At 43.3% G+C, this 27,434-nt stretch overlaps 1 long non-coding RNA gene across 2 annotated transcripts in view; it reads right to left on the reverse strand.

Annotated features, from left to right (window-relative positions):
• Window positions 1-3,218: 3,218 nt before the first annotated feature.
• LOC137478352 (uncharacterized) overlaps window positions 3,219-27,434 on the reverse strand; it is a 56,366-nt gene continuing 32,150 nt past the window's right edge. Inside the window, exon 4 of one of the 2 annotated variants that reach the window (XR_011001522.1) lies at window positions 3,219-3,814. This is a non-coding gene — a long non-coding RNA (uncharacterized lncRNA). Of the gene's footprint in view, window positions 3,815-26,081; window positions 26,336-27,434 lie in introns of those variants that run through there. The other variant, XR_011001520.1, reaches the window with a different exon arrangement.

Raw genomic sequence — 27,434 nt, forward strand, 5'->3', positions numbered from 1 at the left:
CCCAAGCCACTTAAAAACTGGGTGACAGCCTGGGAGGAGAACAGGACCAGACAGCTAAAGGGATGGAGATTTTTTATACAGGGGCAATTAACTTGGTATAGGCAATCCAAAATTACTGCCTTTGAGCTCCTCCTTACCACCTGGAAGTGCTTTGAATGCTTTTTTGGAGTACCTTCCCCTCGTGACCCAGTTTGTGATTGGGTGTTGTTTGGGGTGGTTCAGGTATTTACAAAAGCACAGATTTGGGAGCTGCAGGGCTCCCGAGCCCATCACAAGCTCTTGAAGAGCAGAACATGGCCTTACAGCTTCATCATCCAAGCCACAAGCTTGGTCCAGGGTGAATTACATCAGCTTGCTGAGCTCCTGCAGTGACATAACCAGATAAAGATAGTGGTGACCAACACCCAGTTATCTCACAGAGCTGTGGCTCTTATGGGGCTGAGCCAGGGCTCTCCCCATCACCAGCCCACTGACCTCATTAGAAACCTGAGGAACTCCTCAGATTTATGCTGGGAGGCTCATTTTGATTTAATCAATCTGACATTTTGCCAGCATTTCCTCTCTGAGATTTTCCAACCTGTTTCAGTGAGAGCTAAAGGATAAGCCAAGGAGGTCTTCAGGAGCTCCACTTTTTCCTCCTGTTTCCTTATGTGCAGATCCATATTGATGCTGTGGGGAAATAGCACCGTGTGCAGAATTGTATTCATGTCATGAAATGACATTATGAAACAAAAGAAATGCATCTAACAGCACAGAGGGGGCACAGAGCAGGTACTTCACCTAACTGGCTGACTTTGTTCAGGAAAAGAAGCAGCAGTACCATGCCCATGGTACCCACCCTTTTCATCTGCTAGTGGAAAAGCTTATTTAAATCTGGGTATCCAGTGAAGTATACTCACTCTACCAGTGTGACTGGGAATTTGGCTGGAGGGAGGAGGAAAAAAAAAAAAAAAAAAAAACCAAAACAAAAAAACCCCAGGAACAAACAAACAAAAAAAACCCCACACAAAACATAATCAAAAAATACAATCAGAAGAAACAAAATGGCTTTTTGGATAAATTTGCTCTATCCTTTCTGACCCTGGATTTCTTCATGTATGCTGGGAGAGCCAAGCAGGCAGCAAAGCTCAGCCATGGCATCTCAGTCCCAATATACTACAATGCCTGTAGGGCATTTAAAGCTTTTTAATACATAAGTAAACAAGGTGAATGGATGTTTGGAATCAAAGCTAGGTGCCTCTACACCATGCCAGGACATCTTTCAACTCCATTGCACTACCGCTGGTTTCAGCACGATTACTTGCAGAGTAAGAATCTGCTCAGCCTGAGGGAGAGAACCTGATCCCTTCTTTTCAGCTGAAAATGTAAACTTTGGGACAAGGATCATTTCCATTTTGCAGGGGTTCAGTTTGACTTCTCTTCAACCATTCCGTAAAGCAGCATATTACAGGAAAGCTATTTATTAGTCCAAACCAGGATACTGGCTTGAATATCAACTTTAAATAATCTTTTAGAATCATGGAATTATAGAATTTCTTAGGTTGGAAGTACCTTTAAGATCCCTGTGTCCAACCAATAAGCCAGCACTGCCAAAGCCACCACAAAACCCTGTCCCTAAGCACTACATCTACTGGACTTTGAAATACTTCCTAGGTCGGTGACTCCACCAGTTCACTCGGCAGCCTATGCCAGTGTTTCCCCACCAGCTCATCTTTGAGCACATGGGAACAGCCTGCTCCTCAGCCTTGAAGGTTTCCTTCCTGAATAATGCCCAGCCTTCCTGAACTCTTCAGTTCTTCTTCTGAGGAACTCCATGAATCTGTCTCCTAAAGAGGGCTAAGTCTTCTCTCCAGATGACCAACAAAGCAGTTCTGTGGATCCTTCTCCTTACTTCTCTGAGAATCAAAATCTCTATCATTCCATGATCCCTGTGCCCCAGGCAGCTTCCAACCACATCCCCCACCAGACCTTCTCTGGAAAGACTGGACAAAGAGCAGGGTCAATAGATGCCTTTCCACAGCTCCCTCACCAGCTGTGTCAGGAAGTTCTCTCCTGCACGCTCCTGCCACCTCTTCAGGGGAGAAGTCCTAATTCCTGCCTGACAATTCTCAGCTGCTTCCATGGTTTCTAACATATCAATAACCCTCATGTCTCTGCTGCTGCACAAATCTCCATCCCTTCTTTCACTGAAAGAGCAGACCAAAGGACCTCACCAGCACCCTGTCCCTCAAATTTTGGGGTGATGGCCCAGGCTTCTCTCTAGCAAGCTTGGCTTTATCCCTTTCCCCCTCAAATCTAGTTTAAAGCTGTCTCAATGAGCCCTGCTAATTCCTGTGCAAGGATCCTTTCCTATTTTGACACAGGTGTACCCCATCTGTTGCCATGATCAAAACCCCCAAAATTCTGCCGATGACATCGGGCTTGGAGCCAGTTATTGATCTTCCTGTTTCTTCCCTCATCATTCTCTGCAACTAGAAAGATGGAGGAGAACACTGCCTGTGCTCCTGATCCCTTGTTGTCCCAAGTCCCTGAAGCCTCTCTTGATTGCGCTTGAAATTCTTGTCACAAATTTGTCACTTCCTATCTGAAAAATCAGTAATGGATAGAAACCCAACACTCATACCAGGGCAGAAAGCTTTCTCTTCATATCTTTAGTCTGGACTCTAGGAAGGCAGTACACTTCCCTAAGAAATGAGTCTGCTTGGCATAGTAGGCCTTCTGAGCCTTTCAAGAGGGAGCCTCCTCTGACACTGACCCATTTTCATCGGCTTCATTTCATAGTCTCACTATACATTAGGCTAGAAAACTTGAATTTTCCCAACAAGAAAGCGAAGAGGGAAGGAGCTGGCCAGAGCTTTATGAGACACGTTGGCAGCATCCTTCCTTTCCCACTCCACTGCCTGGCAGATGACCCCCTAAATGCCTTAGCACCCACTGCACACTTCTCCCTCCTTTCCTGGAAGTGTTGCTTTGTCCTGTGGAAACTCAAATACATATGATAATATGTAAGGAGTTCTTCCTAGCTCTTTTTATGAGCACTGTGAAAGATGTCAGATGATTATCTGAGTCCTCCCTGCCAAACCCATTGCTTCAGGGGGACACATGGAGGCTGGCAAGAAAGGGAAATCCTATGGCCAAAAGCTCTTGGAGAGAGCAGTTTCTCCTCCCACTTGCAGAGACCGTGCTTAAATATTTGTGGTATCATAAATATGCTCTTTAGTGTGTGCACTAATAGATCTCTGGAACACAGATGGGTTTGGACTCTTGGGCTTGTGAAAAGCAAGGTAAGAAGTGTCCAGTGTGTGTGTGAGGGGGTGTTAGGTGGGCTGCTGGGCTCAGGGTCATTCTGTTTGACCCCATCCTGGTACTAAACCAACCTGCCAACATTACAGCAGTGAGATTTTGAAAATAACATTTTTTAAATCACTAACCTGGGTGACTATAGCATAAACATTACATATAGGGAGGAAAAGTTACTGCCATGGGGAGAAAATGTGGCAAAACAGATCTCTAGTGCCTTATAGGTTATATATCCACTCATGCATGCATGAAATTAATATAAGAATAAAATTATTATATAAACATAGCTGATAATATTCTGCTTACTCTCCATACAGTGATTTTATGCTAAAAGGTGCCACTTACCCAACATGGCGCTAAAGACTCGATCTGAAGTCTTAATTCCCTTCTTCAGCCACGTTAAAACCCCTCCTTTGGGAGCAGAACCTCTCTTTTCCCCCATGCCCTTGCTTCCTCATGCTGTTTTCTCATGGCTTCAGAGAATTCTCTTCAGTCTCAGAAGCTGAGGTCCTTCCTAAGAAAAGAGAGAAAAGAAAAGGCTTTACCTGTAGCAGTTTGGTGTTACAAGACAGCAATCCCTCAGGGGCAGAGGGGTTGAGGTTGATTTTAATGATTTTCTTCATGTCACAAGGCAAGTTTAAATAGATTTCTGTGCCCTGAACATGAGACCAGTAAGAAGTGATTTCTGTTTAAGTAGGTGTTAGGAGGTAGGAAAGAGTGTTGTAATAACAACCTGTCCCATAAGCCAATGAAGTGAGATGTTGAATCTGTACCCAAACAAAGAGTGAACCTGAGTCACAAGAACATTTTGCATTTATAGGGTAGCTTTCACTGGAGAATTTCAGCCTGTTCCAGAGTGTTTTACCTGTCTGGAGAGCCGGGGTAAACACATGAACTTACACCAAGTGCAGCTTTCCTTGGTGATGTCATGGAGCCAAACAGTCAAGGAACACAGAGCCTGGGACTGTTTCAGTATGAGTAAGAGGACAGAATTTGGCCCCTTATGCTTAACTTTCACATCTCTTTTCCCTTGTAAATTAAGCTTTCATTGAACTTTATAGATAGGTAACTGATGTACAGAGATCCCAGGGAATTTGTCTAAAGTCACAAATTGAAGAAGGCAAAGAAAAAGGACCCAAAAGTTTTGGCTTTGTGCTCTAACCCCACGGAAAACCTAATTTGGCACTAGCAGCTGCTTGATCTTTAGGGCTTCTGCATGAACAGGGAGTAGTTTGGTTAATGAAATAATATCCCAGGCACATATGAAGAGCAATTACTTGCTCTCATATAAACTCTTATGTATTCATCTAGAAAAAATGTTCATGACTCAGTCATCTGGGATGGTTCAGGCTACTCACCCTCCAGCATGAGGCGTAGGCATTGCAGTGGTGAAGTTAAAAAGGAAGACACGTGACCCCAATTACTCACAAGGAGAATTATGATCTCAGATAGAGTGGTATAAATCCAAAGCCAGTCCCCCCCGAAGTAATTGGCATCATACTGTATTTTCTCTAACATACAGGAAATCAGAATGAAGTCTGTAATCCCAGTTTGTCTGCAGAGCTTTGTTCAGGGAGAGGCTTTGCTCTCCTGCAATGGATGTTAAGTGATGGAGCAAAATAAGGCTGGAAAATATACAAGAAAGAAAAATGTGTCAAGCCTCCCTGTATCAAGAGCAACAAATTGCTACTTAGTTTTAACAGTGTACTTAATAAGGATTTCACTTTTCAAATCAGGTTTTCTCCATTTTTAATAAACAATAAAAATGAACTGATATACAGAAAGACTGTCTAGTTGACCTGTATCTCAGTTTCCTCTTTTTTGCTCTGGATATCACAAACACTGAGGAAGAAAGGTGTTGACTGTCAGGAAAGGTGAAGAAAATTGCAAACTTACAAATTTACAGATGGAATTTGACAATAAACACAGATCTAGTATTAGAGACATTGCAAGTTCAGAGAAAAGATTAATTAATGCAATGAGCACAGTGAACTGTTCCTGTGGGACATGGGAAATTGTATGAAACTATTTCCATCAGTGCAGAACAAAGGACTCAGGACTTGAAGAGTGGGGACTGGATTCATCACAGCAGGAGATCACATAGAAAAATATTCTAAATAGGCCCTCCATTTATCATTTCTGCGATTTTGGTAATTGTCATATTCTCAACTTTATAGTTTCAGTAATTTGAAATTGACAGATGAGAACTTTACCCCTTGGGACTACAGAAAACCTGGCAAGAAATGAACAGGGAAAAGATTCAGTTTGAAACATTATAGGCACCTAGCAAGTTTCCAGCACATCAGGCAACCCAGAGTTTTTACAAATACGTGTGCTTTTAGCATTTTTTTGAGACCACAAAAGCAGTTCAAACATATGTAAAATTATATTATTGGCAAATTGTCCCAGCAGGGTACAGGAGTTATTGCTTAAAAACTCTGGATGTGCAGGAGGACAGATGGAGTGCCACCACAAAGCATTCTGCCTGCCCCTGCTGCTGGCACGGGGAGGAGCAAACATGCAGCTCCAGTGCATGTTACAGCACTTTATGGGCACTTATTGAAATTTCTGGCTGGTCACCCGGTTCAGATTCCTTCCTGAAAAGTCTTGGCACACACATCTTGTTGATATAATTTCTAAGTATGCAGAGGACATGCTTGTGCACCAGTAAAGCTGCAGATCTTGTGGACTTAGGAAAGTTGATACCTGTATTACATGCGTGAATGCAAAGCATGTATATTTACACATGCATGGAAGGCAGATGTATTTTACATGTGGCAGCATGTGTGTAATGGAGTGTAACACAAGGTCCAGGGGCATCATCAGGAGACACTTGAGTAAAGGTGGTGAGGAAACTGTTTGCACTGGCCCAGCTGAAATACTGGAGCCTTCTGCCTCTTTGCAGAGAGAAGCATTGTAACAGCTTGAAATGTTTTTGTGGCAGATCCAAGAATAGTAAAACCTTTCCCAGCATCAAGTACAGTCAGAGTGATGGTTTGCAGTCATTTGCTGTGTGTAATTAACAACTCTCCATATCTGCATCAGTCAAAACTCCTGCTGTGGAACTTCCACATCTCTGGTAACCCTGGCAGAGAAGTGGCCCCAAATAGCGCCCAGCCCAGTGCAGCTGAGTGGGGCAGCTGCTCTGTGATGTTTCATAATCACAACTGGGTGCTGGTCTGGGTTGGGCACCCTGCATGTGCAAAGGCATAGAGCAAAAAACAAAGTCCTTTAATTACGTGTGCTTTTTTATTAAAGTAATGAGCGTTTTTGGAGCAGTTTTTTGCAAATTCAGTTCAGGAGTGATTTTTTTACTGAAATAGTACCTCAGCCCATCCCTGCACATCTGCAGTGTGTCCAGTGTGATCAGCAGAGAAGGTGCTATACACCAGAAAAGCAAAACCCACCTCCCACAATAAGCTCATCTTCCCTCTGAAGAGGCAGTTCTGTTTTTCTCATGGAGAGACTTACAAAAGTTGCCCCTCAAAGTTCGGCTCTTCCTCTGGCCTGGGACCCCGATGGGAAGTGATCACTGGTCCTTTGGCTAACCAGCAGCATCCAGGTCTCTGATCGAGGGAGAAGAAGCTGGACACATGGTACATTTGTGAGAGGAATGAGAATGTGAGGAGGAAATATCTAAAGGACCCTGAGAATTTAAAGGGTATCTTTTCAACACTAAGAGTCTGCTGAGGGCTGTGTTTTGGCAGTGGGAAAAGGTCACACAGTGAAGGACCAACCAGTCTTCACAAACACAAGAGGTTCTGGTCCTTGAGAAGCTTTAAGAAAAGGATTCTAGCCAGCATTGCATGAGAAGAGAGTATTGTCTCCAGAGGCAACACATCTCCCTCACTTTTGTTTTTGTTCCATCATAGACACAGTCCCTTACAGGCTCTGATGGGAGCACAGGGCTATTTCCCAGTAGCACCATCCCAGACCCCAGCCAGGACCAAGTCTGCAAGGCTCTAGGAAAGCTAAATCTCTAAAATTGCATAAAGATTGCTCTGCAGCCCTATTTTCAAAAGTGTTGATACTCATCTAGCTCCCCTCATCAAAAGCTAGCTAAAACACTTCAGTGAGGATTGTAGGGCTGTAGCAGAGCACTTTGAACTGCATTTTCCTCATTCTTGGTGAATAGAGAAATCTTTAATGTGGTATTTATTTAGTGTGCCAGAGCCAACAGGTGTAGATAATTTGGAACTGCCAAGGACAAATCACCACGTGTAATGTTAAGACAGTTACTCCAGGGAGGAGAGAGGGAGGGGGGGAGTGCTGTATATTAGCATAACTATCTCCTCACACATCCTCTCTCTTCTTTGCATAATATCCTAGTCTTGTGGGCCCCTGCCAGCAAAATAAAACAATGATCCCAGCCCTGTGGGCCTGTCATTACTGATTTATAAAATACTTGCAGCTAGTTGTGTTAAATGTGTCCTTCCATTGCAAGGAGGAATTACTGGGCATACAGTGGTGTAAGACTGCACAGTTATTATCATGCTTTAGGAGTTACATATAAAGGCATCTTCAAAATACCTTTTTTTAGGCATTTTGACCACTCTACGGAAACCCATCTGGAAATGAACGTAGCTGGCCTAATGTATGTAATGAATCTAATGTGCTGTTCTTCCACATTAAGGATAAATCTAATAGGATGATTGAGTGGGCCCAAACTTCTGCAGGAAATTCCTTTACAATACATGATTGAATTATTGTTTTTCTATTAGGGCAGCCAAAACATTCAGTGTTCTTGACAATGCAGGATGTGTGCCGTAACTTTTTTGCCACTAAGCTAGGCACACTGTATCTGGACGTATGCCCAGCTTTTCTGAGTATTTCCAGTTGAGTGATTTATTTATTTTCCAAAGAAAGGCTACATAAGTTATACAGAACTCAGTAGACTTCTTTTCGGGTCAGACGACAGAACTTGGTGCCTGGCTGCCAAATGGACGAAGTCTCAGGAATCCAGAGGTGTTTCCAGCAAAGCTGTGATTTTCCTAATGGATACCTAAAAATTGTGCTTGTGGAACTGCTAAACCTTTTCTCAATAGAACTTGTGCTCCTAACTCCCTTTGCAAATCTCTACTTTGAGACTGCATTCAAGCCCCTAATTATGCTGATTTTCAAAATGTTTACCTTCCTGCTGCAACCTTGTAATCTAAGAGAAGCTGAATGTAGCCCATGTGAAAATTTGGTTATTTATTTATAAGCCTAAATACAATTCTAGAAGCCTGACTTCAAAAACCTTTTAAAACCTAGGACCAGATTCTTACGGTCTTAAAGGTTTTTTCCAACCTAAATAATTCTATGATTCTATACTTTGAATGTGGATTGTTTGGTCTTTATTTTTTTCTGGAAAGGCATTGTGCATTTGAGATACCCACTTGCACTCCCAGGGGTAACAACCATAAAATGTGTGTCATTATTAGTGCACATGATGAGAATATGCTGGACATATGCTAGGACATCCTGAAACCCCAAACATAAGTGTATGGCTATATACAAAAGGAGAAAGGGAGAAGAACTCTATATTTTTTTCAAACTACAGATTGGGAAAAGGTGGTGTTTATTAATGTAGCCTCCTAACCTTGTCTAAAAGATCTCACTGCTCATTTCCTGTAGCAACAGAGCTTCTTCCTTTCAGTCTTCTTAATAGAGGAGGGAAATTATTTTTCTTCTGTGAATAAAATACTTGACACCATCCCCCACCCCTTCCCAAGTAGTCTCAGGTCAAATCAGTCATATAGTTGCAGCTGGAAACTATTTTTGGCCTAGGTTTACAACTCTGTAGAGGATATCCAGATACTCTACCAAATATTTAAGGCACTCAGCCAGGGTGTGGGAGATGGCAGGTTCAAATCTCTCTGGAAAAGTGGATTTGAATCCACCCCTCAGGAGGCAGCTATCATTAGCATCTTGCTGTGTAGGAATGATGAGTGAATGACTCAAGCAGCCCAAGGTTTGACCAGCTACTTGTCTCACTTGAGGCTTTCCTCAGTTCTTGGGCTGCAGGGAAGGTGGGATGGGGAACAAAACCAAGCAGTGGCCTCCGTTTTACCTCTCAGGCTAAACCAAATCACTTTGACATCCAACCATCATCTGTCTCAGTCATGCAGAGGTGAGGCTGGGCTCGCTTTCACCCCTACCCATCTTCCAGAGAAACCAGTGTTTCATTGCTGTGTTTGATTTCTTTTTAATCCTCCTTAAACTGAAACTCAGAGATTATCTGCCACCGAGCCAGGATCCTTACTCATCCTGGCAGAGATCAGGTTCTGACCTCTGGGACACCAAATAAAAGCAAGGAGGGGAGTAATATTTGTTGGCCTTGTTAATAACAGAGAGTGAAAGACACCCAAGTGGGTAAAACTGGAGTGGCCCAGTACCTGCTCTGTGCACAGAAAATGCTGGACCTCTCCTGGTGATATTTCTCTACTTGTGCCCCACAGCTTTGCTCCTCAAGTGTATCTGGAGTTAAACAGCTCTCCAGGTTAACCCATACTTCTTGTGCAGGATTCCTAAGCTAGCCGAGTGTTTATCATCCTTGAGGAATCTCGCCTGTGGAGGTTTGATTAATTTTTTTCATATACATATAAACAAATTCAAGATGTTCTTGCTCAGCCAGAGGATAAAGGTTTCTCCTATCCTATCTCAGCTCTCCATCAGAAAAACAGTCAGTCCCAACATGCCAAGATTCTCCCAAAGGCCTTATTGCCGTCATCTGCGCTTACGAACGCAGGCTTGCAGGCCTCCTGAAAAACAAGGACACTGTTCTTTCCCAGCATGAGCTCTGAATTCTGGATAGTCCCAGGTTGGAACTGCTTCTTACATGCCCTAGAGCCAGGAGAGCTCTCAGAGAAGACCTGGAGATGCCATGCACACAGCAGAAGTAACGGCGGTCAGCTGTGAACGGTGGCCCAGGCTCTCCAAAGCAGAAGTATAAAACCTGTGATTCCAGTTTGGACAAGCGCAGAGCATGACCTAAACCTTCTTAGTTCACTCAAGAGTCTTCCCTTTCCCTCCTAAGTTGCCAAATCACCCTGCCAGATATTGCTCAAGCGCTGATGTGGGTTTGCACTGCGTGTGCCACGTGTGAGTGGATGTTAAAGACAGTCGTTATCGTTAGAGAATCTGCATTTGCTATAAAAACTCACTTCAAAATCACTGAAACCTCATCAGAGCCACATGCATCCACAGAGAGCCCCCTCGGATGCTCCAGACCCACTTGTCCTTTCCTCCAAGGCAGAGGGCAGGCTATGTGTCCAGTACAAATCCAACCAAACTCTAAGCAGTCTCTAAGTGATTTCACGGATCTCAAATGAAGAAAAGATTATTTGGTTTAGGATTCAAAAAAAGTGAAAAATTTCCACCATTCCACCCTTTCTTGCCAAACCCCAAATATTTAAATTGAATGCAACTGGACCTTAAAAACCTCACCAAAACTGAGTATTTTGATTATCTGGGATCTCAGCCTTCTTACTGAGAAATGAGGTTACAGAAAGTGGAAAAGAAAGTATATTTTAGAAAATCCTTGACCCCAGTGCTACAGCCTTACCCTTGTATCAGTGTCCTAACATGGTGAAAGGCTCTTCTGACCAATTCTGTTTAATTCTTTGGGGGAGATGCCTGCCTATTCAGTCTAGTATAATCTGCCTATACTCTCCCATTTGCAGTCTAATCATCAGCACAACTATATTCCTGCCTGGCAGCATGAACATCCAGGTTCAGGATCTCTGCTTTCTTCACCCCTTTTATTTTGCCTTCTAATTTGCATGTATGCACATCCACATTTCAGATATACCCCATTATGTCAGGTTTTGAATTCCCACATCATTTGCTATCTCAGACAATTGTGCAAACTAGAATTCTTAGATCTGGAAGATCAGAGCTTGTCCAAGGTTTCCTCTGCACCACTTCCTACTGACATGTTTTCCTGTTAACAAAATAAAATGCCAGGGATCATGTTTCCAGCTTTCCAGAGCAGTCTGGGGAAGGAACTTCTTCACTGATTGCCACATCTACACAATGTCATAAAATGTCATTATTAATATATTTGCTTTATTAGGCAGAATAATATGAATTATTCCCTCATAAATTCTTACAGTAACTCCTCCTTACACAGGGCTCTGGTTGACAAGAATTGTAGGTCTAATTATTGGAACATGTGCTTTAATGTGTTTTAATGTCATGTTTTCCTTTAATTGTATTATATTGTAAGCCTGCTCTAGAAATAACAGTATTAAAGTTCCCTTTCAAAACAAAGATCAATCAAAGAGACAAGCAATTATTTCATTATCCTTAAGAAGCTCATAACATAATGAAAGGAATGTTAAAAATAAACTAAATGGGTGTACTTGATTGAAAGAATAGATCAGTCCTAGTGACTTTTCTCAGAGAGTAAAAAATTATCCAGGATTACATTTTCACAGCTTTGAGTACATTATGGATTCTCTGTTCCTAATAATTAAGTAAGGAAGAATTTTCTTGATAATAAACTGAGAATGAAATTAGCAACAGATGTATCTGAGGAGAAGCAAACAGGATGAAAAGTCACAACTGCAGTTCTGAGGGCAGGTGAGATCAGTGGTGTTTGGGTTGACTGAGTCCTCCCCTGCCTGGCTTGGAGGAGACTCCCCATGTGTCTCCACACCATCCCTGCTGGGGAGCCCTGGAACCCTCTTGAAGGGAATTTTGCAAAGCTTTGTGGGCCTTCTTTGGGGTTTTTTTTCAACTTTTCATAATATTGGAGCCTTTCAGAAGCTCAGATACTGAGGTACATGCGATGTAGAAGGACATCAGAGAAAAACTTTTTGTGACAGAAAAGCTTTCCCAAGAAACTGTAAGGAGAAAAAGCTGGGCAGGAAGGATATGGGTTAAGGGAGGAGCTTGTCTCCCTTCTCAGTCCTCTATCCAAATGTGACTTCTCTGGCCTTTAGTCTAAAACAGACAGCACCTGGAAAAGGTGCAGAAGGTAAAGGCAGCTTTGGGACATTTGTCATGTGTCACTGGGGCCAGATGGACTCTGCAGCACGGAAGACAAACCTCAGAAGAACCAGAAAGAGCAAATTTCTCCTTTCACAGGCACAGCGAAGTGCCTTGCTTCTTGTTGCTTTCCTCGGCAGAGGGGGAAAACCAGGTGGAGGATGAGGGGTCTCAATTCAGCACCGCTGGGCAGGCCAGGTGAGCATCACTGCCCTCCCTTGTGCCCCCTGGCCAGCAGCCATCAGGACCAGGCAGCCATCAGAACTGGTTTCTGTGGGGTCACTCTGAGCCAGCTGTGCTGGGAGCAGCTCTTTGGACATCTGCTCTACCTACACAGCCATTTTTACCAACATAACTCTCCCAGGGGGATGTGTTTTACTCCTCACAGCAGAACTGGGCTGGCAGTGCCTTCCTGCTGTTGGTTGGACCTGAGCTTGGAGCTGGAAGTAGTGCAGTCAATGCTGCTTACACTGAAAGTGTTACCTACATCCCTGCTCAGAATTCTTTTAGCTCCTATTGTTCCCATTTTCCTGAGTGAGGAGAGGAGTGAGAGCAGCTGCAGGTGGCCGTGGCACCAGGTGTGGGGGCAGGTGACATCCCAGGTTCCAGGGCTTCATTTGGCATGCTGACAGCAACAATAAGGGTTTCAACGTGACTAAACTGGGTCCTGACTTCTAAAAAGAAAATCCCTCTTGGCATCACTGCATCCCAGCATGGCACCATCGTTGGTTTAACCAGTTTCTCAATCTATATAACCAGTTCATCCTGCCTGAGGTGTATGCACCAGTATTTATTAGAGTAGACTCTCATGGCTTGCTTTTACTGAAGAAAAGTCTCTGCCTAACACTTTTCATCCTTTCTTTTGCTGTTTCTTTCTCTGTGGGGGGGCCTTGCTGTGACAATTTCTTTCACATGTTAAGACTGCTATTTTTCTAACACAAAACACTATACATTTCAAAAGCTTAGTAGGAAAGAGATATTTCTAAGTCATGTTTCTTGCCAGAGGAGTAGTGAACACTAAATGTTGGCTGTAGACAGTGGTAGACTTGGGATTTGGTAGTTAACCAGTAAAAATATTAAAACAGGCAAAGTCTGTCATCATGTAAGAGACAGCTTTCAACTTTACTAAATGTCTTTCTACTTACAAAGTTAATGGAAACCAGTCACAATGATAAAATCTGTGATTGTCTTAAATAGAAAGAATTCTTGGTTCCTTGTGGTAGAAAGAAGACTGGAATTTAAATTCTTGGGCTTTCCCTCCTCATTTTTAATTCCTTTCATTTGATTAAAAGAAAGTTTTTTAAATGAACAGACGAATGCAGGAAGAAAAGAGAAACATACATCTTAGCAAGATAAAACCCCAACCCTTTAAAAAAAATACCCAAACCGTGCAATTATGAGAAATCCAACAGCCCCAAAACATGTGGACCCAGAGCAGATAGAGAAGGTAAACAAAACCTTGGGCAAAAATGGGCAAATGCAGGAATGTTACTGGAGAAGGGCTGATAAAAACATGACAGGAGAAACCACCATGCAAACCACTTGCAGCTCGGGAAAATGAGCAGCAAGGAGGCAGAGATGGGAGCTGCAGATAACAACGTCTGGAAAAATTCTCAGAGAAATCAGGGAGAAAAATAAGGAGAAAGAGAAAATTAAGAGATTCAGATGTGCTGAAATGCCAACAGAGTAGAGAAGATCACGAGGGAAAGCAATTGTGAGAACATGGAGTTGAGAAGCTGTGATAGCTCTGGAGAACCTCCCCAGTCACTGAACATTACAAAAGGAGGAGAAACACCCCAGATCTTCTGGCTCACCTTGAACATCTCTGCCCGGAGGAGGAGGTTGTACTATGATGTAGTGCTGCTGTTGCAACCTTGCTACAGCTCAGGTCTGGAGGAAAACCTCAGCTCTTGCTCTCACTTTGTGAGAGAAGCTGTTTTTCCTGCTCTTTTAGCCTGGTGCAACACAATCCAGGCTCAGTCCCCTGCTCGGGCTCTGAGACAACAGCAGTGGCCCAAATAACAAATAGCAGAGTAAAGTCTGAGTCTCACAGCATCAAAACTGAATGGACCGACTCTTGTTAGCCTAGGAAAGATAATATTGGCCCCTGCATGGAAGCCAGAATTCAAAGTCAGCTGGTGTTTAGTGCAGATTTTTGTCTGCCCTCTGGAACAGTCTTTTAGAGTGATGAAAGGGGAAGTAATATTTTCTAGCCTATGAAAACTTCTATTGTAAAAATGGTCTAATCTGGTCTGTGCTAGAATGTAGCCATGACTCCCTGGTGTTTTATATTAACAAACAGAGAAAGGCTCTCCTCACAGCACACACTAGCCCAGTGACCTTGACACCTGCCTGTTCAGACTTACTGGTGAGGTCAGCTCTCCCATATCACATGGGTCACCACAAGGTTCTTCTGTCTTAATTTGATGTACTGGAGGCTCTTTGTAGTGGAACTTGAAGGATCCAGAGTCTAACCCAAGAAATTGACAAAACAGGCTGGAATTAATCCCTGAGAGCTTTGCCAGTGTGGTTTAACAACAAGGTAACTAACAGGTTACCAGCTAGGGGCATTTTTTCATTCATGGAGAAATAGAGTCTGCAGTGAGTGAAACTGTGAGAAACACCAGGGGAGGATTCATGCCACCCTGAAGCAGGTGCCTACAACAGGTGAGTCAGGGTGCCTGGTTGCTTCTCTCTTGCTCCATGGACCAGAACAGCAACCTCAGGGTTTGTTCAGCTTTAAACATCCAGCATTCACGTGGCTCATGTTCAATTAGAAGAATCCACCTGGAGGACTTTGACATGTTTGGGTCAGGTCCTACAAGGGCATGTGCATTTGGAAATAAAATTTGCTGGGGGAAAAATAAATCAGTTAAGCTCTTTTATTTGGAGGAATGTCTATATTGCTGCTTCTCCAAATTAAAAACTTTTTCTTTCGGTCAGGGTAGGGAAACCATGTTGGTTCAAACAGTACCTGGGGAAAGTTCTCAGTCCAGGCTGGAATTGTTATCAAAATTAACACCCCAACCACAAGAACTGAAAGGTACTGCAGTGATGATTGTTCCTGTTGGAAGAATCTGAGCTCCATTTGGGAGGCCGAAAGAACATCTGAAAGCCAAAGACACAAACCTGGCAAAATGGCATTCACCAAACCTGTGACTCCTCTTGGTCTCTCCTTCTCCTGATGCTCTCCTGCACTGAACTGAGCTGTATCTTAGCAATGTTAATGTTACAGTGTTAAAATATGCTGTTTACCCGTGAAAAAGTTTAATTTGACCTTAAAAAATGCCTCAGCAAGTGGTCAAGGGTAGCTGGTCAAGTGTAGCTGGCACACACTTATGCTGCAAAAGAGCCCTTAGATGATTCCTCTTAAATGTTTAAACTTAGTAATTCCAGGCAATTTTGAGAAATATTGATAGTTTTACTAGTTTTTAGTAGTAATGGACAGTGCATAATTACTAAAAATGTAATATTTTTACACCTGTGTTCTTTTATGATAGTGTTACTCCTGTGCAAAATTAAATGTCAGCAAGAGAAGAGTTATTCCAAAATGCAATTTAAAATAAATGTATTATTACACTAAGGAGGTAATATGGTGATTTAATATGGTGACTAGTCACACCTGAGTAACTAAAGATTTTGTTTTTACAGGGAAGCACTAAGTTTACTAAAGGGAGGGAAAAGTATTTTATTAGAAATAGATTATCTTGGTGCTTTCACTCAGTTTGGTGCAAAACTTCATGTAGAAGCTGGGATTTGACAGAAGTGTAGCTGGGGAAAAGTTTTTTTTAAAAAGCAAAGGAAAACCAAGTAAAAAGTTATCAAAGCAAGGTCACTAAACACAAAGTACTGTGGAAGAGAGCAGCCAAGGACCTTCCTCCACTGCTGTGGATCCATGCTCTGCACTAAAACCCCACAGGTCCCACAGGAGTTACTGCAGCAGCAGGACCAGGGGCACCCCACCCCTCTTTGGGGTGAGATGGGCAGCTCTGCAGGGCTGGAGCATCTCCACCACTGCCAGGAGTCACTGGACTGCTGGCTAAAAGCCACTCTCCACCCACTGGAATTTATAAGGCTGGAGAATTTATGACTGCTCATTTTTAAAATTCTGTTCAACCCAAGAAGAACAGGTGCTGGATGAATGCAAAAGAATGCTACAATTTTTTAATCTAGAAATTTCTAGAAGGAACCTAATTTGCTGACACTGTAAATTCAAAAAATCTGTGTCGTGGTTAATTGGAGTTAATTGCAATGCTGAAGTTCTTATTCTGGCTGGGGAAAGTTCTGTTTCACTTGTGGATCTTTTTAAGGCAAGTTTGTCCACAGATATGTCCACTGTGTCCTCTTTATGAGGAGAGAGGTGTGAGAGGCTGCACAACTGAACCACAGATTAGAATGTGTCATTTATGTCATCCTCCATTTTTTCTTGTTTTTCCTACTTCAACAGCATGAAAACTATGCAGGAGATTTTGGGGAACCTCACCCCAATAACAGCAGAAAAATTCTGGGTGTCTTTCAGGGTAAAAGAACAGTGTGCATCTTCATTCTACAGAAAATTGTTCTTCTTTCTCCTGAAATGGCCTCTGTAATTTTTTTATAACTTCCTTATTTTCCATCAATGCAGTTTCCCTTTGCTGATTTTCTTGCATCAGACTATTCACTAGATAGGAGGATGCAAAAGAGAATAAAAAAAAATAAAGAAAAAATAAGGATCTGTTCCCAAAGACAGTGAAAACAATGGGAGTCAAAGAAACTGGCATTGACAAAAGATTTTATTTCCCTCAGGAGACTAAGAATGATCCTAGGCAAAATTTTATAAAACAAAGATTCCAGTAATAAGTCCAACACAGCAGAACATAAACTGGCATCACATTTAGGTTCTTCTTTCCTTGCTAACAGTGGCACACACCTCACATTATGCTTGATGAATGTGGTAAAATTGTCATTATTATAATAACTGCATACAGCATGGCCTTTAATCTTGCTATGGGATTTTAGGCTGACTACTGTGCATATTGCTTCTGACTGCTGAAAGCTGAGGGTAACCCTTAAAAAAAGATAAAATCTCCCTTTTTTTCAGCTTTGGAAATTACAAACAGAAGAGCCTGTGATGTAGAGACACACACAGAGGGAAATTATCTGAGAGAGGCTTTAATAAGCTAAAGGAGTTCATCCTAATGTAGATTCATGTCTTCATTAATTTAGAGGATGATTTTCAGAAGAGTGAGCTTCTCTTCCTCTGGAGTAGGCAAAATGCAGCTAAACTCACCCCCTGCTGATTTGCTGTGGGTAAAATCATCTATAAATCACTTATTCTGAAAGCAAAAATCCTCTTATTTGGAAAAATACTTCTTGAACAAGCCAAGAGTAGGCAATGGTGTATGGATGATGGTGGTTCAGCTGACGATTTTCCTGCAGCACGGTCCCAGCGCCGCATCTCTTCCCTCACTGCACACGATGGCTCTGCCTCCCCTGGCTTTGGGAAGGAGCATGGGCTGGCTGTTCTCCAAGGAACTTACAGCTGGAGCTCAGACACAGCACATCCAGTTAGAGGCTGGAGAGGGGCTGGGAACACAAACCCCGTGAGGAACGGCTGAGGGAGCTGGGGGTGCTCAGCCTGGAGAAAAGGAGACTCAGGGGTGACCTCAGCACTCTCCACAGCTCCTGAAAGGTGGCTGTGCTCAGGTGGGGTTGGGCTCTGTCTCCAGGCAGCACCGACAGAACCAGAGGACACAGCCTCAAGCTGCACCAAGGGAAATACAGGTTGGATGTTACAAAGAAGATTTTTACAAAAAGGATGATAAAGTTCTGGAATGGCCTGCCCAGGGAGGTGGTGCAGTCACCATCCCTGGGTGCGTTTAACAAAGCCTGGATGTGGCACTGGGTGCCAGGGTTGAGTTGAGTTGTTGGGGCTGGGTTGGACTCGATGGTCTTGAAGGTCTCTTCCAACCCAGTGATTCTGTGAAATCTCATGAGAGGGAGCTGCCCCATGGGGTCATGGAAAAGAAAAAGCAGCACTCAGGAAGCAGGCATGCCTCAGGTGCCAAAGCACTGCTCCTGAGGAGCTGACTGAGTGGCAAGAACAGCCCTGTTTCCATCCCAGCTGCTCCTGTGGCATGCAGGACAACACAGACAGGGAGGGAACAAGAGCTCCAGGCCAATCCATCACCCCAGCATCCTGTGTGCAGTGCAGGATGTGCTGGAGCTCTTGGAGGGAGATTCAAAGTTGTACAAAACTGGTTTTTAAAAAACCCAAAACATATTAGCAGTAGCTGGCTAAGGGAAATTTAATGCTAAATAGCAGTTGGCTTGGATGTTTTTATCTTCTCTGGAACCATTCAAATGTGGGGAAATGGCTGCCTCTGCACTGTAATAGCTTTAGGGTAGCTGTTGGGTTTGTTGAGAGGTTGTGGTCAGGAGGGTTTTGTTTGCAGGTGCCGTGCCATAGGTCTGAATGGAATTCTCTGAATGGGGTACTTCATTCTCCTTATTGTACTTGGAGCATAGAAAGTACACTAAACCACATGAATTCACTTAAATAAACAGGTCCTGTATCTCAATGGTAATCTAAGAGTGCTACAAAATCTGTTGTTTTACAGCAGCCTAACTCTGATAAACTTGCTTTTGGGAAGCTGGATTTCAGAAGTTGATTTCAACTTCCCAAGTACCAAATATTGCTCTTGCAATTAAACACTCTTCTTTCTTTCTCTTTTCTTTTCTTTTCTTTTCTTTTCTTTTCTTTTCTTTTCTTTTCTTTTCTTTTCTTTTCTTTTCTTTTCTTTTCTTTTCTTTTCTTTTCTTTTCTTTTCTTTTCTTTTCTTTTCTTTTCTTTTCTTTTCTTTTCTTTTCTTTTCTTTCCTTCCTTCCTTCCTTCCTTCCTTCCTTCCTTCCTTCCTTCCTTCCTTCCTTCCTTCCTTCCTTCCTTCCTTCCTTCCTTCCTTCCTTCTCCTTCTCCTTCTCCTTCTCCTTCTCCTTCTCCTTCTCCTCCTTCTCCTTCTCCTTCTCCTTCTCCTTCTCCTTCTCCTTCTCCTTCTCCTTCTCCTTCTCCTTCTCCTTCTCCTTCTCCTTCTCCTTCTCCTTCTCCTTCTTCTCCCAAGGCTTTTTAAAAATATCCCCCAATTAAAAGGTATCACATTTCAGTGTTGATTATCCATGCAGCTTGTAACCGATATTTTTATTATTTTGTTTCATGGTTTTAACAGGATGCTGGACATCTACATTTGGAGGCTCACTAAAAACCTACAATCTTCTATTTGATTGCCAGGATCTTTTTTTCTGATTTCATATTCACTGAAAATGATCAAAAATAATTTAGCTGCAGTACTTGCCTACAGTAAGATTAAGATATTTTTCTGTGCAATGCATGATGGTCTTTTCTACATGACAGTTAGGCAAATATCTTTGCTGGGATCTGATATGGGAATCTGCATGAGATGATTTATGCTTTGCTCTCATTTGATCAGTTTAAAGACTTTTTTCTCATTTAGTGGCTCATTTGTGCCTGGAATCCCTGTATCTGTTGCAGCAAAGATGGTGCTATGGATTAACTGGTGAAATAGTATCAGGCTTCAGTAGTGAAGAATGAGACTTTCTTTATCCCCTCACAGTCTTTAAATGGTGTTGCTGGTCCAAATCTATTAATGGTTTTGCTACCATCCTCCAGCAATGTGGGAAAAGAAAAGACAAAGACTATTCATGTCAACAAGAAATCGGGAGGGGGGAACAAAACAAAACCAAACCAGGCTTTCATAATCAAAGAAATGTCTCTGTCCTTATACAGTGTAAAGCAGGATAAAAAAATTAAAAGTATTTATGATTCCCCAAAAAAAATATACCTGTATTGTGAAAAACAGCATCAACACAGAGATTACTGACATGCCATTTTAACTGCATATTTCAGTTTTGAGAACTCACCAAAAAAACCTCCCAGTCTGAGGCATACAGAGCTTGTGTTCACACTGCCACATGATGGATGCCTAATGGTTTCCTCCAGACAGCCAATCTTAAAATATCTTAGACCTTATTGTGTTGTTGGTGTTTATAGTTTCTACTGTAGGCAAGCCTAAGAGCCGAGGGCCACAACTGTGCTGGGAATGGCAAGAAAGAGAGAAAAACCAGACCCTGCAGTCTAAGCAAAACCTCATCTGTCACCTGTTCTTTCCTCTAGCTGATGGTTTGTGTTTTCTCCAGCCTGACTCTTCAGATAAGAACAACTTGTCGCTGACACATCTGTGTCACTGGCTTTTAAAGGGTTGTTGAATGAATAAACAACAATACACTGAGTAGAGCTTTATATGTGCCTGTTTGGGTTTTTGGGGTTTTGGGTTTTTGGGATTTTGGGAGTTGTTTTTTTTTTTTTTTTCTCAGAGAGGGAATGGACTCCAATAGCTTTTGGAGTATTCAGACTCAGCTGAGTTTTTTTGGAATCCACAAAATACAAGCCATAATAACCAATAAATTATATCTTCTGTGCTGTTGTGTAATTCCATTGTAATTCTCTGGAATTCTATTGAAATTCTTCTGGGAGATGCCTCTGTCCTTTGCTGGATCTGGCCAAGGAATTGAATGTGGGATAGTGAGGAGCATTAATGCAGTGATGGAACATGTCCACTCACTCTATTGTGATTCCAGACAGCCAGCTTCTTTTCCAATATCTCTCTTAAAGGCTGTGGCACTTGAGTGAACCAGCACTAGAGTCAAGCAGGGCACTAGAAGCCAATTCACCTTCTGCTGCCTGACTTGTGAAAAACGTTTACATAGAACCATAGACTCATCAAGGTTGGAAAGGACCTTCAAATCATCCAGAGCCCAACCATCCATCCAGCACTGCCTCTGCATCCCCTAAACCACAAAGCCTCCCCTGGGCCCTGGAGCTGCTGGGTATGAGGAGGAGGTGGACCCTCACCTGGACATGGATGTGTTCACTCTGTTCCCACTGTGCTGCTTTCAGCAGTGGCTGCTTTACCCAAAACCTCTCCACTGCTCCCTGAGCAGCACTGACAGCCCCACTGCCAGGGTTAAGAACACCAGCAGGACTCTTCCCTCAGCACAGCTTCCCTCAGCACAGCTGCAGTGAAAATCACTCCTTTGAAAATATGGTGCAGGCACATCTTAACCAAGTACTTGAAAAATCAAGGCAGAGAAAGCCCTCTGCTGACTCTAACCTGAGGCCAGTGCTTGCTTTTGGTGCTGTGAGTTGTGTGGCACATCAGTCCCTTGGGATGATCTCTTGCATGAGGCCCCATCCCCTCTCCTGGTGTGGTCAGCCCCACCTCCCGAGCTCTCCCTGCCTGGCTCATATAGTAAACTTCACCCTAAGTTGCTCTCTCCAGATTTTTGCTGCCTGATTCTGCCCCTGCCCACTCTGTGTTTTACTAAAACTGCCTGGGAGTCGCTCAAACCCACAGAGTCTGTTTCGTTTCTTCACTCAAGCCTGTCATGATCAATTGTTTCAGCTACTTTGAGTTTTCTGTGGAACGTGTGCCAGTTTTATTTCCAAGAATGCAACATCACCAACATTTTTCAATTATTCAGATAGGTTTTAGGCTGTCATCATCTCCATCTCCCTGGAAGGAATTACTCACACTTGCTCTACCTCTGGTCCTGCTGACACTAATGTGATGACATTGACTCTGCAGAGGTTACTTCCAATTTCAGCAGGAAGGAGGGAGCAGGATCCATCCCTACTTTGCTGCCTCTCCTGCCATGTGGAGCAATGCTGAGCTGCTCAGTGCATCTGGTTTCAAAATAAAACCCTCTACAACAGACAAATATGTTAAACCTTTGAAAGACTTATTTCCAGGTTTCAACAACATTCTCTTCAGAAATGAGCACTTAATGGAGTTCATTTAAGGTTGTTGAAGCCACAACTTGCTGTCAGCACTATTTACCACTTCAGTGGCTCAGCTAGAGCCTCAGCTGTTGTGAGCCAGTTCAGTGCTAATAACAGAGTCCTCCTGATTTACATCAGCTGAAAATCTGACCGAGCTTCTGCCAGGCTGACAGCCTTCCTCTGCTGGGTTCCAGTAGCTGTTTACACGCTCACTCAGTGCAGACAGAAGTAAAAGCAGTTTTTCTTCTGACACTCCTGTCTGTGCCCTATTTTTAAAGTAAAACCAAACAAGCGTGGCAGATGCTGCAGCGCAGTGTCCTCTCTAGACTGGGCACTGCAGCTGGGCACACAGCAGGACTGGCTCCCACGGCCCTGGAATGCAGCTGGAGCAGCTCATCAGTGGTGCCTTGTGCTCCCCTCTCAAGGGCTGCATTCAGGGTCTCTTCTCCCCAGTCCTCTGGGAACTGGTGGAGGCAAATCTCCATCTCTCACTGCAATCCCTGCTCCTGCACTCCTTGGCTTTGCTCCTCTGGCCTGAGAGGAAGGACCTTCATTGTTTCAATCATTACTTTTTAATTCTATTTTCCAGGAAGAACAGCTCAGTTCCCTTACATCCATTGGGCTTCTTGCTTGCTGCTGATGTAATTTCCACTCCTGCTCCCAAATTAAAGAGCCACAGATCTTGCCAAAGCCAAGGCACTGGCCCATTTCCAGCTATGCAGGTTAAAATTACCAACATTTTTTTTACTTCAAGCCTTTTATCATCTTCCAGGGTTCTGCCCTGGCTAATGCTGTGTAGCCTGTAAAGCCGGTAAAAAAACTGTATCATCAACTTACAGAGCCAAAGGCATGCAAAATGGCAGCCATCTGCTTCATGGTAAACTGGCAGTGCCCAGTAAGCTGAGAAGTGGATGATTTTAGGGAATGAAACCACAATGCCTTCTGTCATTTATTTCAATAGTAACATTCATTTTATTATCTTTCCCCCCAGTTTGCCACAGAAATTTGCTGAGAGCCATCACGGGAGGTTTTGACCCTCTGAGTTATTAGGCTGATAAAATGTCATTTTGCACCTCGTGCAGAAGCCCAGCTTTTTTAAACAGTGGGGAGGGGCTGCTTGCAGGCAGATCCAGACATCCTCTCTTGGAAGGTAGCAAGGGAATGTTAATTTCCCGTTAGCTCATCCCCATTATTTAGTAGGTGGAGAATGGTGGCAGTACCCGGTGGGTCATGCTGAGGGACTGGAGCAGAGGGCACTGAGCTCAGGGACACCACACCAGAGGCCCTGGAGGAACCCTGAGCTGTCATCTGGGAGGGAGAGAGCTAAAAACTGGCCTGGAGGCCAACTCAGCTCTTGGGGTGGAGAAACCAGGCTGCAAAGGGGTGGGGAGATTTGTTAATTCACTACATGGCCCCATAGCAAAAAGCCGAGAGGCAGTTTTTTGAGACTGCCAATACCAAAATGTTTTAAAGAGAAAAGAGTGAAATCCACAAACACGTGTGATTAGCTTAATAATAAGAGCATTGCATTTGTGGCTGTGCCTAATTTCCCTTCTGAAGGGTGCATTTTTACAATTTTAAAAGATACCTTCCTCAAAAAAACCTCCTTTAAAAACACAATTCTAAGACTTTCTCTTGATTGCATGCTTCCCTCAGATGGAGCTTTAAAGGGAAGTGCTGTATATGACATGAAAAAACTGTGAGAGCTGACAACAATAAATCTTGCTTAGAAGAGCTGCTGCCACCACCACATTTGTGATTTCTGAATTTAATTTTAATGTACAGATCTCACATTTTTGTGTCAGTTTTTAAGGGCATATCAGGATATTGTGCTCCAGCACTGTATGTTAATGGATTCCTGCCTCCCTCCAGGAAAAATGGAATATTTCTTCTCTGAGCTTTCATGCACTCTTCTGCCAAGTCAAAGCAGAAAGGAAAAACTGTGTACAATGTTTTATTAGGCCAAATGTCAATTTGTTTTTCTGAAATCTTTACCAATCTCCCTGGCATTTAATATTAAAACAGAGGAAAAAAAAAAGGCAGGAAAAAAAATAAGGTTTTTATTTCAGTCAGCAGTGCCTGAGACATCCAACAGGCCGTGGTACATGGAGCTACATTTCTCTCTTATAGAGGAAAGGGGGGCAGTGAAAGATGCTGGAGAAGGTGAACAGCACCTGGGTAAAAAGGAAAGGTGTAGAATCACACTGTAATTTTGAGCCTTTTAAGCCAGTTTTCATTAATTTCTGCTGAATCTGACTAAAGACAGCACACCTCCCATTTGGTCAGATCTGGGTCTTTCCCTCGAAAGATGAGTTTTTTCCACATGCAAAAGTATTTCAGTTCCTACCTCACTTGGAAACTTTCCCACATTTCCAGCTCACTAGACAACACAGCATGAATGTAAGCTGAACCTTCTCACATATTAGCATTGTTTGGTACTTGGTATTTGAAACAAATCAGCACAGGCACCTTGGTCAGCCAGGAAAGCCCAGCTGAGCCAGGTATTTCATTTGACATAAGAGCTCAAGAGTTTGGAAACTTCATTTCCAGTGCAGGGACCACTGCTGGATCACCCCACTGGGAGCTGCTTCCCTCTCTTGAACCCCAGCCTCCCACAGCAGCTCTCTCCTGGCCGTGGGCAGACTGGATCCTGGCACACCCTGTACAAAGTCTGGGCATCCCAGTGCCACCTCTGCCCTTTGGCCATCCTTGCATGGCCAGTGAAGCCCAGTGCCCACATCCAGACCCCTGCCTGCATGACAAGGGTGCAGGGCTGCTCTGGGCATGGCCAGATGCCTCTGGGTTTCAGCTTCAAGGAAAACACTGGCTGGCTGTCCAGGTAGTCCCTTTGATAAAAGAGAGACAGAAATAGATTTGGTTTTGCTTCCCAAGGGCTGTGAAGAGACTTGGATAAGCATTGCTCCTAAGTATTTAGCGCAAGAACTTGTATCTAATCCAGATTTGGTTTAGACAGGGACAGCTCTGTGCCCACAGTTACCTGTCAGCAGGATTTGTGTCATATTAAGAGGTGCCCAGCAAGGCTCAGAAGCATCAGCTGCAGATTTAAGTGACTTCTATGAGTTGTGACTCTTTTGTATTTTCAGCTGCACTGTTTTTAAGCAGGAAAAGGAGCCTGGATTTTACTTAAAAGGTCTTTGCTGCAGAGGCTCAGTGTGTTAGCAGCTTCTGGGATCACTGGGTATTACAAAGGGATTCAGTTTGGGACCTTAGCTCATGTCAGGGATGTGTGGAAAACAGAATTCATCCTGTTTCACCGTGAGCATGACACAGGGTTTTTGCATTAACACCACGCCCAGAGAGTGGATTGTCCCCAAAACACCACTGGGCATGGGAAGTCCTGAAAATATGCTCCATTACCTTCCAGGCCTAAGTGCTATATTCCTGGTGGGACTGTGGATTGCTGCTGCTGGAACAGTTCTTTCCTCTGCCCCTGGAAAATGGGGTGTTGTTGCTTTGCCTCTTGGTGTTGACTTCCCCTGCTGTCGAGAGGGCACTGAGGCATCTCAGTGACAGCACAGCAGTACAGGACAGCAAACAGTGTTAAATAGTGAATCTATTCACTTGCCCTAGAGTTATTCTTCATGATGCATAGGAACATTTTTTTCCCATTGAGCTCCAGTTAAAAGCCTACAGGACTCTTGCAATGAATTCCCAAAGAAACCTGATGTCATGGATCATCTAATTAATTTTTTTTCCAGGGCTGTAAAAACATTAGCTCATTAGAGGGAGGTTAGAGGCACTTGAAAGTAAGAGATTCACCCTGACTCTCTATCACTGCTGCCTCCTCCTTCCTCCTGCCCATCTAAATATGAAAAAGGTGCCAAGTCCCTACAGACCTGGTCTAAAATCAGCCCACAACCTGCAGGGAGGGCAGGGGCAGACACCTCTGTGCAGCTGAGGCACTTCCCTTGGTAGCACAGACCCAGCCTCACTGAAGAAGGAAGATTTTGAGAGCTAGAAGGAATATACACCCATGACAACACAAGCAAGAATTCAGGACTTTTCCTTTGAAACAGCACAAAAATGTATCCAAAGGATGGAGGTGCTCCTTTGCCTAACGCTCTACCTTTCTGAAATGCTTTCACCCAAAAGTACAACTTCCAACAAAGAGCTTTTTGCCCAGCTCAGATCTTTTCCATCTGGTGTGGTCTGTGCAGGATCCATTTGTATTTGAGCCTTCCTGGCTGTTAGCCCAATGAAGTGATCTGGCTAGGATAAAAGAAAATGGTGAATTTACATTTCCCTCTTCTGGCATTCTCACTCTCTTCTTATTTTCAGCAATAATCCTGTTTACAGAGGAGAGGTTCCCAAGGAGTTACTGTATGTTAGACAAAAAGAATAGCCATAGGCAAAAAGTTGACTTTAAATATATTTCAGCAGATATTTATATGCTACTTAGCTCAAAATTTTCTCATAAAATATCTGATTTTCTTTACTCAGGGGAAGAAAGGATCATTTGAGGAAAAAAATAATTTAATAATTTCAGCCTTTTATTTTTCTGCTAAAAATATCCCTGGATTTGGCCAAAAGAAAAATATATTTTCAACAGAACATCGGTGACCTCTCCAATACATGGATAAGTAATAAAATGGTGGCATATGGCCCAAACAGTGTGCAATCAAAGGGATCTTTAGGCATTTTTAAAGCCCTTTCTACCACAGGAGATAGTGTTGATTCAAGCTCCCTTTCATCTTTTCTTTTTTTATCCCCTATGCTTTCAGAACCCAGCTAAAGTATTATCACCGATGATTCAGGGAAGAAGGAAAGGTACATATCAATAGGTTCTGGCAATGAACGCTTTATCACCCCAAGCTTTTCTGGAATGTCAACATTCCTACAGGAGATTAAGAACCACCAGGCAGGAGATGGGGTTAAGCCCCTGTCTTCTCCTTGAGACTTCAAGGCTTGCATGGAGACTTGTGGTTTTCGTTCTGCTTCCTGCAACAACGCCAGCTTTGGGTCTGAGTTCAGCATTTGGACCTCTCCAAGGTCTGGAAACGTGAGGATCCTGTGCTTGGGCTGGGTCTCCTCCTGCTGAAGACATGTCATTGCCTCTGGTGAATGGTGATCAATGTGTATTTAATGAACCACAGGGAAGCGTGCAGCTATTCAGTACCTTTCACCAAAGGCTCTGAAAGTACTTCACAAATAAATAGCCCAGTTTTATAACAGTTTCTCATTCCAGGTTTTCTAGATAGTAGGAAAGCTGACGTCCAAATGGCTTTCCCACAATCACACGTCAAAACTGCACCAACCTGTGAACAGAACTAATACATCCCAATTCCAGCTCTAGTTTCATTCTCAAACA

This window comes from Anomalospiza imberbis, chromosome 8 (assembly GCF_031753505.1).
Source record: "Anomalospiza imberbis isolate Cuckoo-Finch-1a 21T00152 chromosome 8, ASM3175350v1, whole genome shotgun sequence".
In the NCBI taxonomy this organism is placed as follows: Eukaryota; Metazoa; Chordata; class Aves; order Passeriformes; family Viduidae; genus Anomalospiza; species Anomalospiza imberbis.